Raw genomic sequence first — 16,662 nt, forward strand, 5'->3', positions numbered from 1 at the left:
GGAAGGAAGGAAGGAAGGAAGGAAGGAAGGAAGGAAGGAAGGAAGGAAGGAAGGAAGGAAGGAAGGAAGGAAGGAAGGAAGGAAGGAAGGAAGGAAGGAAGGAAGGAAGGAAGGAAGGAAGGAAGGAAGGAAGGAAGGAAGGAAGGAAGGAAGGAAGGAAGGAAGGAAGGAAGGAAGGAAGGAAGGAAGGAAGGAAGGAAGGAAGGAAGGAAGGAAGGAAGGAAGGAAGGAAGGAAGGAAGGAAGGAAGGAAGGAAGGAAGGAAGGAAGGAAGGAAGGAAGGAAGGAAGGAAGGAAGGAAGGAAGGAAGGAAGGAAGGAAGGAAGGAAGGAAGGAAGGAAGGAAGGAAGGAAGGAAGGAAGGAAGGAAGGAAGGAAGGAAGGAAGGAAGGAAGGAAGGAAGGAAGGAAGGAAGGAAGGAAGGAAGGAAGGAAGGAAGGAAGGAAGGAAGGAAGGAAGGAAGGAAGGAAGGAAGGAAGGAAGGAAGGAAGGAAGGAAGGAAGGAAGGAAGGAAGGAAGGAAGGAAGGAAGGAAGGAAGGAAGGAAGGAAGGAAGGAAGGAAGGAAGGAAGGAAGAAGGAAGGAAGGAAGGAAGGAAGGAAGGAAGGAAGGAAGGAAGGAAGGAAGGAAGGAAGGAAGGAAGGAAGGAAGGAAGGAAGGAAGGAGGAAGGAAGGAAGGAAGGAAGGAAGGAAGGAAGGAAGGAAGGAAGGAAGGAAGGAAGGAAGGAAGGAAGGAAGGAAGGAAGGAAGGAAGGAAGGAAGGAAGGAAGGAAGGAAGGAAGGAAGGAAGGAAGGAAGGAAGGAAGGAAGGAAGGAAGGAAGGAAGGAAGGAAGGAAGGAAGGAAGGAAGGAAGGAAGGAAGGAAGGAAGGAAGGAAGGAAGGAAGGAAGGAAGGAAGGAAGGAAGGAAGGAAGGAAGGAAGGAAGGAAGGAAGGAAGGAAGGAAGGAAGGAAGGAAGGAAGGAAGGAAGGAAGGAAGGAAGGAAGGAAGGAAGGAAGGAAGGAAGGAAGGAAGGAAGGAAGGAAGGAAGGAAGGAAGGAAGGAAGGAAGGAAGGAAGGAAGGAAGGAAGGAAGGAAGGAAGGAAGGAAGGAAGGAAGGAAGGAAGGAAGGAAGGAAGGAAGGAAGGAAGGAAGGAAGGAAGGAAGGAAGGAAGGAAGGAAGGAAGGAAGGAAGGAAGGAAGGAAGGAAGGAAGGAAGGAAGGAAGGAAGGAAGGAAGGAAGGAAGGAAGGAAGGAAGGAAGGAAGGAAGGAAGGAAGGAAGGAAGGAAGGAAGGAAGGAAGGAAGGAAGGAAGGAAGGAAGGAAGGAAGGAAGGAAGGAAGGAAGGAAGGAAGGAAGGAAGGAAGGAAGGAAGGAAGGAAGGAAGGAAGGAAGGAAGGAAAAAATTTAAAACTTTACATGCACCAAAATGAATCCTGTTGTTAAGGTTGTCAATGTAATTTAAGAAAACTGGAAATCTTATCTCATTGGTATTAATTACACAAATTTAAGTGTGACTTTAAAAACCTCAGCCTGCTTGTTCACAGCATTCTAGAGCAGTGTAGAACAAACGAAACAAGTGCGTTTCACTCCAACTTCTTCATTATTCAGCCACAACACATTTACCACATGGATCCTCCTACTCATAACAAAGCATTGTTTACATTGATGATGCTCTATGCTGGTGAAGGACTGAAATTACAGGAAAGTGACAAGGTTGTTTAATAGCTCCTGGGAAATGTAATTGCAATATCTGCCTTAGCATCAAATGGCCAGCCCTTACATTTTGTAGAGTTTTACTCAGGAATTCAGCCTCTCAACCTGGAAAGTCCGACTGCTTACCTTAGAAGGAGGAAGTCACATCATGCAACATTTCAGCATTTTGATGGAAAGCTTTAAAACACAGTTATGAATGAACGGATAGTAAAGTACCATTTCCAATTGCCACAGAGCTCTTCATTTCCACAAATACTCCACGTTAGTTGTAGCACGTGCAGTCTTTCCATTACAGCTGAAAGGTAACCTATCAGAGATAGAAGAGAGAAGAGAAAATGGAAGCTTCTTGTATTCAAATTTTTTCACATTCTGATCCACAGTTCACAGATCTTCTGAGACACTGCAGTCTACTGTATCAAACTCCCACCTTTGAAATAGGCTGAAGAGTAACTGCTGCAAGGATAGATTCCAACACAAACACATGAATCTGAGCACATATGAATAAAAACACATTTGAAGTTGTTTCAGCTGCACTCGTTATAATGAGTTGGGTAAACTTGAAAAGACGTCTTCAAGGAGCAAAAAGCACCTTTAGTACACCCAACAATGTATAACACAAGACCATAGCTTTTTCAAGGAAGCCATTGCAGCCTACAGAGTCAGACCCCTTCCAAGACATGCTTCCAGGACTTGCCAGAAATCCTCCAGCAGCATTCATGGTACAAGCTGAAAAATGGTTACTGTGTGGAGCTCAGGCAGCACTGCACAGCGGCAACCAGGGTTACAAACCAGAAAGAAACGATGCCACCACTAAAGTCACCACAGGGACTGCAGCCCTTTGGAATGACACAACTGCTGCACCAAGAGAGAAGGGCCGTATTTTGACCTTTCTTCTCATTCATTGTCAGGGGAGAAAACCTGTCTGTATCACAGTATGAGCAGCATCCCTTGGAATGGTCTTGTCTTCCAAAGTTATAAGGCTCATTCAACAGAAATGTATAAAAGCCTGGTGTTGGAAGTGCAGATGGCTGAGGAAGGACATAAGAGCAAACAGCTCATCAATAATCAGGGTTTGACATGAGGAGATGTGTTGCTGTATTTTTCAGCTTGCTGTAAATTCACTTCCAATGCACTCCTGTCTTGTGCTTTATGTCCTTCAACAGTCACACTTGGGATGACTGTATTAACTGAATGAAACAATATTAAGAATTTTATATTTCATTCAGCTTTAGGGTAATCCTAAACCCCAGTGATAGTCTGAAAGTTTAACGAACAGTGTGAATAGACCCACCATAAGGCTCTTATACAATTAGGTTGTGGTTTCATGTGGACTTTCAAAAGCTACCCACAAATTTAATACAAAACCCTATTTTTCAACATTTACTAGCTTGTTCCACAGAGGTCTTCTTTTGGCTTCAGTACTACACAAGCATTTAGGAAGACCTGAGGCTGATGCACTGACCTAATTGAGATTTTCTGTGTGATTTTTGGAAGCTGTTGTTTCTACGCCTCTGTCCCCCCGTCCATGTAACAGGGATACTAATATGCTTTTCTCACTCAGGTATCATCACAGGTAAGATCAAGAGATGCAATAATAGTACTAGAATAACACAAAGCATTTTAGACAAATTTTCATGTACAACTACACAGTTAGGGACCAATTTTAATCTCACTTCTGTATAACCATATACTTTAGATGACAAGTGTAAATCTGTTCCTTTTTGCATAGTGTTTGTGTTCCTTTATTTGCTGTGGACATAGAATACTGTGATTGTACAAACCTAGTTAAGAAAAAACTTGCAAAATGAGAGAAAATATATTTCTTAGGGAAATAAAAAAAATGGAAAATATGAAAAAATAACCCATGAAAACAGCCAACATTCAATCTAACTGAATATTTTCTTCTGCTTTATGATTTTTTTTGTAATTTAGTGGAGAATCACTTGAAAACATGCAAAGATACAACCTTACACCTTATTCTGCTGTAAGATTAACTTTTGTGGAGGTGACAGGCAAGAAGCTAAATGCTGCATATGAAGGATGCAGATCTTTTCAAATAAAAGAACAATGCTCAGAGTAATCCAGGCAAGAAAGGCTGCAGATGTATTTCAAGAATTGAAATTAACAACACTTGAGTAATCAAGAAGGACACTAAAACTTGCTCTCTTTGGCCATCGTTATAATGTGACCTGTTGACAGAAACCCAATTCTCCAAAGTAAACAAAACTACTTCCAAGCAAGATTGGAGATTCAGCTCTCCCCTCTACTGCTGGACTGCACAGAGAATCTGTAATGGATAACAGAGCTGGGTTCTCTTAAGCCTTCGTGTGAAGAAAGCTACTGCTGGATACCCACAGAGACAAGAGAAATTGTCCTAGGGATTATTCTGAGACTACTCAACTCAACATTTGATTGCCCCCACATACCCTGCAAACCACTCTGAATTTTATCACTGACATCAATTTTAGGCTATGCAGATATTCCAATGTGGAATATAGGACTCCTATAGCCATACTGTAGGAGTATGAGAAATATTTGCTTTGAGAGAAAATTTAGAGGGCTATAAAACAACAGGTGTTAACCACATCTTGAATTTTCTTCCCACATCTACTCTTTAGTAAATTTGAACACACTTTGAGTCTTCACTCCTCTTGTGGCAAAAATAACTCACATCTAGTTGAATGATGAATCTGCAAACACCCAAAATGACCTGGGATGAACAAACAATAATTTTTCCTGCAGAGTTTGCACAGATACCTGTTTTATGGAGCTCTTAGGACTACGGTAAAAATCATCAAGAGAGAATAAATATTTAGCCTGGGCTGCAAGGGGAGGGTATGTTAACACACCTCTGCATTTCTGGATTTTTGCTGGAACTCTAGGCAGAAGTGGCAAGAAACCACAAAGAAAATTGATTTCACACTATGCTCAGATTAACTACAAGTAAGACATGACATGAATCATTCATTACATATCTGTTTTATTGAACAGAGAAATTCAAGACAATATAAATCTGCACTTTTCAGCCTATATTAAGCAAAGGTCTCCAAGCACCTTAAGTTATGTGATAAATCTAATCTCAGAGTTTGCTATGAGGCTTGCTGTGACACAGCCATGAGCCCCATATTGCAGGTGAGGAACTAGTGCATCCAAGAACAACCACACTGAGAAACACAGCAAAGAGATTAAACCCAAGTTCCCTAATCCCCAGTCTGTCCCTGAAAACCAACTTGGAAGTTTATCTGAACTGAATCAGTGTGTGTGGGGGGGTGTTTCTGATTCTTCTCACTGTATGTCTCAATTTGGGACAAAATAAAATAATAAGCAACCTGGAATAAGATAACTCATATTTTTTATCTGCGAGGGGATAGGCATCTCCTATTTGGGTTGGGCACTTTCAGGTGTTCCCTGCACTCAGAATTGCCTCCCTGAAACTTTGCCCAATGCATTTTTGCAGCGTTTGTGGAGAAGCATTGTCCATCACTGCAAAGGTGATTCCTACTTAAACCACAAATACCAGAGTTATTCTAAGTTGGCTATCTGACAAAAGCCATTTTTATTAACCCAGATCCCAAAAGCCAGTAGCACCCGAAGGCTCTGCTGCTTAGGCCAGGCTTTGCCCTCTGCTGATTAGGCCAGGCTTCACCCTCACGGATCTTGAATATAGACTTTGATCCTTTGTTCTTTATGTGATGAGGGTTTTCCTCAGGTAGGGCTGTGCCTTTGTTGTTGTTGTTGAAAAGCGGTCTATAGGAATAGGTATGCAGGGATATCACATTTCACACTGTTGTTGACATGGTATGTCTGACTGCCCTCTTCTGTAAGGGCTTTGGAAGACAAGTATCACCTAAATCAGCTCTAATCGGCGGTCATTATACATTGTTCTCCCACTTGAAGGTCTGACAGCACACTACAAACATGGCCTCGGTCCTTGCAGTGCACCACTGAGCCAGGTGAGGTTCCCATATTTTTAGATGAAGCAATAGGCTCCCTGGTTGTCCTAGACTCCTCAGATGAGCAGTGCCATCAGTGTGTTCACACCCAACTAGAGTTCAGGGTGTCTTTGGAAAGGACACCTGCCTCAAATCTGCTTTTGCATGTTTTTTTTCCTCTGTGCTGAACACGGCCCAAGAAAAACTAGGCAAGCAGGTGCTGCTTGGTGAACGGTAGTGTGTAAAAGAGGATGTACACGTGCACCAGTGCATGTGCAGATGTGGCATCTCTTGTGAACCCTCTGTACTGTTTCATTATCTGAATTCTTTTAATTAACAAACATCTGCCAACTCCTGCACTCTGTCAGAATATACCACTGATGTTCCCTTTGTAGTACCTCTCATAACACATGTAAACAAACGGAAGAAAAATCTTGCTGTTATCATCTTTCGATTTTATGAATAGCTGGGGCTGTTTAAACTATAGATTAACTTTTACAGGCCCATCTCTCTTCAACTACCACTACCACCACTCTGCAAAGTTTGAACAGCCAACTTTCCTGTGTAGGTGTGTCAGATAAAGATCATTTTAGTAGATGTTTAAGAGGGAGGGAATCTTGTTTCACTGAAACTAACATCACAGCACTCATTTAATGTCTCCATATGTGCTATGTCACCTCTCCTCCCAACAGTCTTGGACTTGGATGAGTCTATACTTTTTGGGCCAACATCCCAGTAATGTGATGGGTCTTCTGTGTACTACCATGATTGTAAAGTTGGGGGTGGGGTCTTTCAGCAAACTCAAGAAAATTAGTCTATTTTTGCTTTTTCCAGGTCAATACATTTTCCAGAGCTACACTTCTCATGCCACACAACCCCAATTCTCTGACAAAGCAAAGACCAGATTGTGAATATATTGTCTAGCCCAAATGTGAATTACATGTCCAAGATATCCTTCTGCCACATCCAGTGGTGATGTACCTGGGACTGGTGAAGGGTGCCTGCAACAGTGATTCTTCCACCTGAGTGGTGTTGTGTGAACACCACACATACAGGTCTGCAAGTTGGATTGCATAGTCAAGCATATCACAGATTAGGTGCAACCTATGTGTGCTGCTTCTGCAGCCTCGCAGCTCACAGAATGTTTTATGAAGATATATTATTCCCTTGCCCCATCTGACTAAGATGTTTTTGTCTCCATCCTGCCCAAAAATTGATTGTAGCTGAAAAAAGTGGAAAAAAAATGTCATACTTTTCCTGACCTCCATTCCCTGACCTCCTGTATTTCTGTTGCATTATAATCTATTTGAATAGTCTTCCTTTTAAGATTACCCAAAGAACTAAGTGCAAAGACACATAGTAGCTATTCTGTTTAAGGGACCTTCTGCAGCTGTCTTCTCGCACACTTCTGTACACAACAAGCAGAGCATGTACTTCCAGGCTTTCACTTTAGGTGATGCAAGCCAGCAGTAAGAAATAAGAGTACGGTATATATAGTTTGGAGTCTTAAAGTGACTCAAAGTCCTAGTCCCCTGTTTCTTTTCCCACATACCTTTAAATACATCTCCTTTCTCTTGGAACATTATTCCACCTTAATCTGCAACCTTTGCTTTCTGGTTCTGAACAACTCCTACCTCCACAATCCCTTTGTGCAACCAACTCTTCCCCTCAGCACTGAAAGGAGCCTTAAAATCCCCATCTCTGCTTGCTAACCCTTTTTCTTTTTTTTTTTTTTTTTTTTTTTTTTCCCATTATGCTGCTCTTTCTGCTCCAGTCAGTCCTGTTATTTCCATGATCAATTCCCAAGAGGACCTCAAATGAGGTCCCAGCTGAGACATATACTATGCTTTTCCTGGTCACATCATAATAAGTTTCGTGTACTCTCCTGGGCTTTGAAGGTTCAAAGTGTTTTCTGTTACTCATTAAATGTGAAGTCAGTGGCTGATGTGGCAGAACCAGGTTTGGATAAAGAACCTAGGTGTGCTGGAGACAGACAGAAGGAAGTGCTTGAACAAACATTTCTTAGTTCAGGAAAAGATACAGCCAGTCCCACTGAAAATACAGAGGCAAATTTCATGTTCCCCACAAATTTCCTGCAATCTGATTTTTTAAAAAATTCAAGATATTTACAGTGTATGGTGTTGCTTGGATTAACAGTTAAACTATCAACATAAGCACTTGTGAAGAAAAGTCAGTCCATGGATACTACAGAGAGATGGCTTTTCTACATCAACCTTTTCTAAAGTGCTTGCAGCCACACAGAACATCTGAAGTGTTTGAACTTGTGCAATTAGAACAAGTTGTCAGGGACACAAAAAGCTTTTCAGAAGAGCACAGAAGCTGCCTGTATGTTATCCACCAGTGTCATATACCTTCAGCCTAAGAATCATCAGAGCCTAGGCAGCAGGGTATGAAATAAAAATCTTCTACGCCAACCATATTTCAGCAAGCTGCGATTTTTTTCTCTAATAAACCCTCTTCCCTGCAGCTTTTCCTTCTGTCTCTAAGTTCTTCTTTTTTTGCTCTCTGCCCTCTGTACTTTTTCTATTTTTCCCCCATTTCTTTGTCTTCTGCCTCCTCTCCCCTTGTTTTTTTTCCCCTTTCTTTCTCTGCTCCTCACCAGTGTACATTCTTTCCATATCCCAGTCCTTCCTCAGTCCCAGTTCTTTGATTCTCTTTTTCTTTCTTGCTTCTTGCCTATTCTCCTTTCTCCCCTTTCCTCTTTTACCTGAACTGGATTGTTGCAGGTCTCTGCCGAATCAAGAAGTCCTCACGTTCAACCTCATTCCAGTACACAGACCTCTTTCCTATCACAGAAACCACACATTTTTCCAAAGTGTGTAATTAGATTTTTTTAAGGAAAAGTGAAATAAAAATGTTTTCCTCTTGAATAAATATTCTCAAAGATTCAGCGCTTGAATCTAGAGCTTTGGTCCCATGCCCTGTAAAAAACTGGGTCTAGTTGTGAGAGTCAGATGAATTTTCCCAGATTTTGGCAACGGTTGGCAGCTGGCAAAGCCTCACTGACAGCAGACTTCCGGTTCTGGATTTCGCACAATGGCTTTGTTCTGAATCTGAACAAAATGTCCAAATTTTGAAATGCTACATAAAAAATTCACTTTGACTCATGACATTTAGATTAGAGCGTATAAGCAGGAAAATAAAACCAAGATTTATTTCAAAATAGAATTGGAAATGTATCCTTCCTTCCTAAATACTGAAATGGGATGTCCTCCCTAGATTTTCATCTGGACAAAATTTTCCTTAATTCCAGGACATTTTTCAAAATGCTCTCAGGAAGTGTGGAAGAAACTGTGACTAGTTGGAGATCTTTTAGAAATGGCATTGAGATTTTAAATGCCTTGCATATATATGGTCCATGAGTAGACATTATTGTTCTGCAGCACATCATGACAAACAGGATCAAGTATCACCTTAGCCTTGGTGTTCTGTAGACATAACTGAGCTAGCTTTAAATTAACTAATGTGACCTCTGCTAGCACCACAGTTATAGTAAAATTATGATCCTCATGAACCTAGGGAAATAGGAAGATAGTTTGCCCAAAACAAGCCTCTTGTGTCGTGGCTTCACAGTTTAAAGGTGACACAAGTTTGGCTGCAACAACTGGAGTCACTGGGTTGATTTCTATAGGACCTGAGCTGCTGAGGAGGAACAGTTGTGTCCTGTGCTAGGACTGTCCCTAGCCAGCCTGAACAACATAGACAGGATTTCAGCTGGCATTTGCAGTCAGCAGGAGCTGCGCGTAAGCAAGCACCACATTTTGTCCTGGTCTGAGTGAATGTCCCTGCACATCCAGATCTGCACTGCCTCTTATGTGACAGGAGTCATGCACATGAAAGGTAGAGCCAACATCAGGAACTCTCCTGTGTGCAGCCTGGGGCTGTGACCTGGGACAGTGTGCTAAACTCAGCACTGGTTCATGCTAAGGGGCAGCTGAAAGGACCAAGCTGCTACATGGACATTTGAGGTAAACATTCATTTTTGACCTGTTTGAATCTAGAAGGCACATCAAGCAAGCACAAATAAGTCTTGGCCTTTTGCACAGCCAGGGATGTGTGTTCTCACACACCGTTATCTCAGCAGCAAATGACCATACAAATTTACATATCAACCACTTACCACGATGGACAGAATGGTTAGGGCATCAGTTGACCTGTCTATAAGGGGTCACCTGGGCAGAAAGTTAGGGGCAGACTGATGTGAGTACTGGTCCAGATAGTCAAAATAATATACAAATACATGTACATGTCCGGCAGGACTGTTCATTATTTCAACTCAAAGAAAGCAGGCTTTCCTTGGCTTCCCAAACCATTTCCCAGTGATTCCTCACTGTTACAATATTCTTCCTTCCTTCTCCCACAGCCCACCTCTAAACAGTTCTGATAATTTTTAGAGTTTTGAAATGTACTCTGAAGGTACATTAGATTAAATTTTTATAGAGCAAGGAAAAGAAGCAGTAGAGATACTCCAATAAACAACTCTGAAAAAAATCCACTGAAGAATGGCTGGAAAGAAAATACAGATAGGAGTGGAAAAGGATGGAAGCTGATAGTCAAGACAGAGATGATCAGGAGAGTGGATGTGGAGGGAGTACAGAAAGATCTGGTTCATAGGAGAAGCTGTGGAAATGTGGTCTTTACTAACTGAGCAAATCTATCAAAGGGGCTGGCTACAAATCCTGGCCAGACTGTGACCAGCGTATTCTTACAAACCATCTCATGTACCCACAAGACAAAATTCCACTGCTGTGTCAAGAGCAGTTCATAGACTTTCACTGGTAGATCATAGGTATGGGATGCATTCACTCAAGATGGATGTTCTGCAGAGACTGCAAGGCAGGGGTGCTTTCCCTTTATCTAGTCCACATCACTGGCAGAAGAAAAAAAAGCCCAGAAAGCACCACAGACGCAAGAAGCTTGGTGACTGTTATATCAGTCTCACAATATCTTACAAAGGAGGGTATTTCTCATTTTACAGGTTATGAAACAGAGGCACCAAGGGACCAAGTGCCTTGACTAAAGATGAGTGAGCAAAAACAGAGAGTGAAGTGGCCCTCCTGATTTCCAGCCCACTGCCTAAGCAACCAGAGGGAACTAGCTCGAATACAGATATTATAAATGCTGCCGAGGGATGAGATGACACCATTTGAAAAGGTTTTTTCCCTAATTTGCATAATAATAAATACATGTATAAGTGGAATTAACTAGCAGGTATTTTTTTCATCTGTTTGTTTTAATTATTTCAAACTGTAATGTTTGTAAATGTGATCGACACTAAACCTTTATTTAGACTGTGTTTTGAATAAATGTATCGACATTAAAATTAGTCACCATAACCTATAAATCACAGGATGGGTTTGGTTATGAATGTTACAAGTGCTATATTAAGCTTCCAAACAGAATTAATGTCTTGCTCTAGAAGACCTTGAGAAGTTGCATATTTCTAACTCAGAATGAGATACACAACTTGGAATGGGTTTTTTGCAATACTTTTAATTTCCGAGGATTGGATTTTCTTATTGCAGACAGTTTAAGGACACACTGAGAGACAGAAAACTAAGTTAAATTCCCAATATTTCATATGTGAACTCTGCCACAGTATGGGAAATTTTCAGTAGTACAACTGAAAATTTAGCATCTCACTCCTTTCACCGTCCCTGGGAGTCAGAAGCCTTTTTGTTGTTGTTGTTTTTGAGCATCCAAAAAAGCCTATATGTAATTATGCATTTTTATGGAAAGGACAGAGCTAAATTTCTAAATATCTGCTAACTCATACAGTATCCAAAATCCATAGGATAACAATTATTCCAGAGGGAGTTCAGTTTATTACTTTTTTCTTCCATGAATCTACTTCTGATCGAGACCAAAAATCAAGATGTTCTCTTAAGATTATAATTTTCTATATTGATCTTGCCTTTCTTATCTCAATGGCTTATTTGTTAGACAGAAAAGATATGACTAGGCATATATCATTGTAGAATACAGGAAGATTCACTGAGATTGATGCATAAGCAAAGGAGAAGTGCATTAACAAATCTAGCTGTCCGAAAGTCAGAACTAATGTTAACCAAGAAGCACATTACTGTGATTCCATCAGAATGTTCTTTTATTTATTTAACTTTCCCATTTTCATTTTCTATTTGGGTAAGATAATTGCCTGTGATAAGCTCTTTCTGTGTAGGTAGGAAGCATGCAGAAAACCAGCCTTTAGACTGGAATATTTACGCTAAGCCTAAGCATTAATGATGTGTAATGGCCAGACCATATTTGCATATTGAAATGATCTCAATTAAAATCCTTTATCAGATGACTTCAAAGAGAGAATCTTTCAAACTGCAATATATTTTTCCATGAAACACAGCCTATTAGGGATATAATGTGTTTATCTGAATTTCTAAAGACAGTAATTTTAGTGTTGATTTCATAAGTAATAAAAGATACATTTCTTTCCTTAGGCTTCATACCACAGAATTTTTTTTAGCTTTCTTTATAATGCACTTACTGAGCCCTGAACTTCTTTGAAGGACAAAAACATAAAATAGTCCACAGAACTTGAACTAAATAATGCCTTGCCCTTCAGTATTGTTTCTCATCCTGAGAATCTAAGTACATTACAAAGATTTACAATGTCTAAAAGAGATAAGAGACTTATAGGGCTCTCTTCACCCACTGCTGGAAGACAATCATCTCTGAGTAGGCACACAAAAACTTTTTATGGCATCAAGGAACAGAATGCAAGGGGAGAGACTTTGCAAGAAACACTGAAGTAACCTATATAAAGAGGGTAAACGGCTAAAAAAAAAAAAAAAAAGGAAAATATAATTCACCATTTTTTTTTCCATTTCTTGATAGATTTCCATTAATTGAAAAACTCTCAAGCCACATGCAAATTTTTAGAACATGCATTTAAGGTCTTATATTTTACAATGCTCTATGTATTTTTAAAAGGAAGATTCTGATATTTTTTTTCCTAGGAATTTCAGTTATTTTCACAACATTTAAAAAGACTGGTTTGTTAAAATAAAAAACAGTAGCTGGAAAACACAGCATTTCATTTATTAACAGAAAGGCTCAGAGGTAATGAGTGAATAAATGGGGGAACAATATTCCATTTAATGTATTAGAGTCACAGTTAACACATATTAATCATTGGAAGACTGGGTTCTGGTATCATAGATTATTTTCTGTTTTGTAGCTGGGTTCTGTCACTGAAAACCTGTGTGGCAAGTGTTTTCTTAATATTTGGTTCTTTACTGTTCTCTAAAGTCCTAAGAGTCATTATCAGCTAGGTCCTGAACAAGAACTGTGCACTTAATTATAAGTTCCAAAGATACAGAAATTTCAGCACAAAGATTTTTCCATCCAGAATTTCTCAAGGGAACCTGTGCCACTTGCAACGCAGACATCCATCAAGAGAGGAGGAATGACACAGTACAGTGATTTGAGTGACCTACCACCCACTGCAAATAAAAAATAGCCAAAGAAGAGACTCTATTTCCTCAAGTCTAATACAACATTTTCTCACGCTGTAAGGACTGACAATCCTGGAGTCACCTATTAGGGATAAACTCCCTCAAATTATCTCACATATATCACAAGACGCAGTGTACACAGGGAAGCAGCTGCCACATATCAGCTGCTCTAGGGTAATTACCAGTGTATATTCTCACGGTAATGGTGAGGACACTTCCTCATCTTTCAATTCAGAGTAAACTACCTTGCATTTATGACTGGGTAAGAGTATAGAGAGCCTAGTTACCACACGGACACTGATTTACAATAGGTTGCTCCCGTGTGTATATACTCTTGCTCCTCAGCAAATACATAGTAAGTTGAATTAGCTCACCTTGAACTTAAAACATTTTCATTATTTGAAATCATTTGTTATCTATCATGCCAAGGGTCTTTCACTAAACAGGAAAATGAAAGCTATTAAAACAAACCATTTGTGGTTTCAAGGAAGTGCAGACAAGGGTTTGTTTTTATTTAAGTTATGAGAGAGAAGGATTTGTAAGAATTAAAGAAAAAAAAGAAAGAAAAGTGTTACTTTTAAAATATGGACAAAGTCTTTGATGCTGCCCTGTATTGTGATTATAGCACTACAGTCTTCAGCTAGAGTTTGGAATATGAAATTTGAAGTCATGGAGTCCAACAGAAAGTCGAAGAAGACAATATAATTAAATCAAACGGAAAATACTGGATGAGATTTATTGTAACTTCCCTCTTAAACCAAATGTGAGGTTTTATGGGATCGGCCTAGATTTATTCATAGAATATGGTAAATATGATTGACTTTCAAGAGTCTATAGTCTGAAATGTATTTACCCAAAGAATTTATTTTAATACTAAATAGCATTAATATACTATATACTCTATGGTATATTTAGTACTGTTATTACCTAGCATTCTTGGGTATCATTAGTACCTAACATTTAGTACTGCTAGTTCCTAGCATTAGTACTAGGTGCTAATGGTAATGGGTAGTAGCAATAGGACTAAATATTTGTACTAATAGTTGCAATATTTATCGGTTACATAGCTGAACACATCAGAAGACAATCAAGGGTAGCCTGCAAAGCATTTGTCATCAGAATCTCGATGCTGAAACAGAGACACCACTATCAGTGAATTTTGGAGGGGTGAGTATGAAGTGACCCATATTTTCAAACACACATTCATAGCGTTTCCAGAGTGCTCTTTAGAACTACTTATTCTTATATAGATAACCAGCCTTCCATTATTACTATCAGGCTAGCAAAAAATCTCCATCAGCTGAGGTAGAACACCAAGCTACCATCCATATTTCGTCAGGTGCAACATTCCCCTCAGGAAATAAGAGCGGTGAAAAGGGCTACTGAAGGAAGAAATTCAAAGGCATTTGCAACAGAATAACAACATCCCATTTAGCTTAATGTTTCTCATTTTATTTGGAAGCTTGAAGCACGTTACCATCATTCATGCTTTGCTGTAATTGGACAGAGTGATTAGAACACCTTTTTATATTAAATGCACATTTTCCTTTCAATAATATCCATGCTAAATGAGAAGAATACTATTCAGTCAGTCAGCTGGGTTTGGAGCAATGATCTATTTTACCCCTCATTTTAAAAGCTTTTTCTAACCTGTGGTTTTGTAGAGAAACTGTACGTGAACATGAAGACTGTCAATATACACTGACTTAGAAAGGAGAAGAAACAGAAGAGCATCTCTTCAGAAGTGTAGAGGATCCTGTAAGAAGAATCGATTACTGCCAAATAAGATTTCTGAAAGTTTAAGTCTCAAAACAAGAGGTCACAAAGACTGACATTGACAAGGGAACAACTGCAAAAAGAACTATGAGGAATTCAGACAGAATATCCTTCTGCAAAGGACTGTCATTGCACAGAATAAAATAGTCTTTGCTGAAGTCCATAATAGATGTAAACTGTGAATATCAGTTCAAGAGGGAGCTGAGCATATTTGGAGCAGGGAGTGAATGTAGCCATGCAGCCATAAGAAAGATAATTGTACATAAGATGTTATGCTACCATACCTGGTGATTTGTATTTTCTATTGCCAGAGGCAAGGTTTTGATGGGCCGTGTGCTTTTCTCGGGGCTGCTATTACTTGTATGTCTCTCAAAACTGCCCTCTGCTATCACAGCAGCCACAGTAATAAAATGTAAGTTAATAATATTATTTATCCTGTAACCATCAGTCATGTTTACTGTTCAGTCACTTCTTTTTCCCTTCCCACTCTACTTCCCTCTGATTTGCATTTGAAGGTTAAAATATGAACAAAAGCTATTTAGCATACAGGTCTTTTTCAGCTCACACTGTCCCAACACTGCTCTGTTTCCACATGCACAATGCATATACACATACATAGACACACGTGTGTTCAGGCACTGTCTTGAGATCTTTCTCTTCTTATCTCCCCTACCTACCCAAAACTGTGTTTGAAATTACTGTGCGAGATAGGGCCATGAGCCTCCCCATGTTTTGCATGCTTTTCAGATTCCTACTCAAACAACAGTTGCCAAAACAATGAAACTCGATCAAAAAAGGCGTGACCTCCCTCAGATGCTTAAGCCACTTTTGCCTCGGCTGCATCTAAACTGGGGTCATCTAAATGGAGTCACAGTGTTTTGGAAAAGGAGTTTAACTGAGACACAAGCTGAAGTCTATCCCAGCCTGAGGAACTGGCCCATCACAACTCTCACATGTGCCTAGCGTTTCCTCCATCCTCCAGGGGCAAGAAGGAATGGCTGAACACAAACCAGAGAAAAGACGCCAGGGAGTCTTGCAGGTATATTAACAGTATGATGGTGCTGAATCACACCACTGTCAATACAGTGAGCATACATGTAATACTTATCTGTCAAAAAAAAAAACCAAGATGCAGTGAAAGTCAGAATTCTTTTTCAATTATATAAACTGTATAAAACAGGGGACTGACTCCAAATAGAACCTAGAAAAAATTGACTACCAGGTTTTGTATTTATACAGAAAATAAACCCTCTTCTTAAATGGTCTGTTTGCCTTTACATTGTTACTCTTCAGTCCCAACCAAAGTAATCCTTACTGAGACAAACACAGTCCTCTACACACAGCTGAGAAAGGCAGGCAGACAAAGGATGGAAGGGGAGCACAGAAGGTGAAGTCACACGTCCAGGTTCACCCAAACTCAGCACCAAGGCACAGTAACCTTTGCCCCATCTAGAATAAAGCCTTTTCCATTTCACATCATTCAGGAAACAAAACCCACAGTGCCATTGCAGTCAAGACAGCAACACCAGTAGTTATCTAAAAAGAAGGCAACTGTGTCCATCTGGTTTTGATATGAAATCTCATGGGTAGACTGCCTACATTTCGTGCCAGGTCTAGAACCACCCTGCATACCTGAGGCACTCGCTGAGGACTACAGTCACCCTGGGCTCCTGCTTGCCAATGTCTCCACATGGGCAGAGATGGGAACCTCTAGGGAGAAATTGAAACTACATAAAATCTGAATTTCTCCCTGAGATGACTATTGTCCT

Source organism: Tyto alba, unplaced genomic scaffold, assembly GCF_018691265.1.
Source record: "Tyto alba isolate M040663 unplaced genomic scaffold, T.alba_DEE_v4.0 Super-Scaffold_16, whole genome shotgun sequence".
In the NCBI taxonomy this organism is placed as follows: domain Eukaryota; kingdom Metazoa; phylum Chordata; class Aves; order Strigiformes; family Tytonidae; genus Tyto; species Tyto alba.